Source organism: Populus nigra, chromosome 2, assembly GCF_951802175.1.
Source record: "Populus nigra chromosome 2, ddPopNigr1.1, whole genome shotgun sequence".
NCBI classification, from domain to species: domain Eukaryota; kingdom Viridiplantae; phylum Streptophyta; class Magnoliopsida; order Malpighiales; family Salicaceae; genus Populus; species Populus nigra.
In genome coordinates, this window is record NC_084853.1 from 16,262,198 (window position 1) to 16,264,697 (window position 2,500).

Below are 2,500 nucleotides of genomic sequence, written 5' to 3' on the forward strand. Positions count from 1 at the left end.
CCGCGGGACAGTGTCGGCAGATTCGGCAGCGCAGATTTGTGCGGCTGCAGGTTCGTCGGGGAAAATCGGCAGCGCAGATTTTGCGACGAACATGGGCTGGGCGATGGACTGTCCAGGCCAGGCAGGAAAATTTGTCGAGGGGACACGCTGACGAAACAGCGCTGGTTCAGGCACGGCGGGCAGTGTTGGAATCGGCAGCGCCGACGAAATCGGCAAAGTCGGCAGAATCGGCAGCGCAGATTTTTCGACGAACATGGGCTGGACGCTGGACTGGCCGGGCCATGCAGGAAAATTCATCGAGGGGACACGCTGACGAAACAGCGCTGGTTCAGGCACGGCGGGCAGTGGTGGAATCGGCAGCGCCGACGAAATCGGCAAAGTCGGCAGAATCGGCAGCGGGTGCTGGCGATGGGTCTGGACGGGCTGGATAGTCCAACGCTCGACGAGAAAGACTGCTGGTTTAGACACTGGGGCAGTGGCAGCCCGCGGGGCAGTGTCGGCAGATTCGGCAGCAGTGTCTGCCGATTCGGCAGCGTTGGCTTGTTGGCGCGGGGGGCCGATGCGAGTGGGGACTTGGGCAGCGGGCAGTGAAAGCAAGAGTTTCCCCGATGCTGCCGGGAAAAACGCTCCCCGGGATGGCCGGGTGAGATGACCCGGCGGCCCGTGACGGGTCATTCAATTCCATGCCCCGTCAACATAACTCCCGATGTACTGTTTGCTTTTTCGGAAGAAGAGATCCATCCCCCCATCCTCGGCCAGCCAAAAACGCTCCAATTAATGGCCGGGTGAGATGACCCGGCGGCCCGCGACGCGTCATTCAAATCACTGCCCTATCGGCTACAACTGCTGATGGGTGGGATTAGAGGCCTGCCATGGTGGTGAGGGGCGGCGAGGACCGTGAAAGCTAGAGTTTTTCAGAGGCTGCCGGGAAAAAGGCCCCTCGGGTGGCGGGGTGCGAGGACCAGGCGCGTCATTCAATTCTCTTCCCTATCAACTTGGCTCCCGTTGGCGGGATTGGAGGCCTACTGTTTGTTACAGGGCTAAAATCGTCAGGGGAAGAGCTGACGAAACAATGCTGGTTTGGATGCAGGGGGTAGTGTTGGAATCGGCAGCGCGAACAAAATCGGCAAAGTCGACAAAAAAGACTGTTGGTCTGGACATCGGGGCAGCGGCAGCCATGCCGACAGGGGGGGAAATCGGCAGCGCAGATTTGTGCAGCTGCAGGTTCGTCGGGGAAATCGGCAGCGCAGATTTTTCGATGAACATGGGCTGGAAGATGGACTGTCCAGGCCAGGCAGGGAAATTCATCAAGGGGACACGCTGACGAAACAGCGCTGGTTTAGACACGGTGGGTGCAGTGTTGGAATCGGCAGCGCCGACGAAATCGGCAAAGTCGGCAGAATCGGCAGCGGGTGCTGGCGATGAGTCTGGACGATTTATAGTCCAGGGCTTGATGGAAAAGACTGTTGGTCCAGACAATGGGGCAGTGGCGGCGCGGATTTGTGCAGCTGCAGGTTCGTCGGGGAAAATCGGCAGCGCAGATTTTTCGACGAACAGGGGCTGGGCGCTGGACTGGCCGGGCCAGGCAGGAAAATTCGTCAGGGGGCCACGCTGACGAAAACAGGGGCTGCGGAGTGGAAAATCGGCAGCGCAGATTTTTCGACGAACAGGGGCTGGACCGGCCGGGCCAGGCAGGAAAATTCGTCAGGGGGGCACGCTGACGAAAAGAGGGGCTGCCGCGTGGAAAATCGGCAGCGCAGATTTTTCGACGAACAGGGGCTGGACTGGCCGGGCCAGGCAGGAAAATTCGTCAGGGGGGCACGCTGACGAAAAGAGGGGCTGCCGCGTGGAAAATCGGCAGCGCAGATTTTTCGACGAACAGGGGCTGGACGCTGGACTGGGCCAGGCAGGAAAATTCGTCAGGGGGCACGCTGACGAAAAGAGGGGCTGCCGCGTGGAAAATCGGCAGCGCAGATTTTTCGACGAACATTCGTCAGGGGGGCACGCTGACGAAAAGAGGGGCTGCCGCGTGGAAAATCGGCAGCGCAGATTTTTCGACGAACATTCGTCAGGGGGGCACGCTGAGGAAAACAGGGGCTGCCGCGTGGAAAATCGGCAGCGCAGATTTTTCGACGAACAGGGGCTGGATGCTGGACCGGCCGGGCCAGGCAGGAAAATTCGTCAGGGGGGCACGCTGACGAAAACAGGGGCTGCGGAGTGGAAAATCGGCAGCGCAGATTTTTCGACGAACAGGGGCTGGACCGGCCGGGCCAGGCAGGAAAATTCGTCAGGGGGGCACGCTGACGAAAAGAGGGGCTGCCGCGTGGAAAATCGGCAGCGCAGATTTTTCGACGAACAGGGGCTGGACGCTGGACTGGGCCAGGCAGGAAAATTCGTCAGGGGGGCACGCTGACGAAAACAGGGGCTGCCGCGTGGAATGGCAGCCTACACGCAGATGCGAATTCGGCAGCGCACGATGGCTTGAGCAGGTCATGGGTTC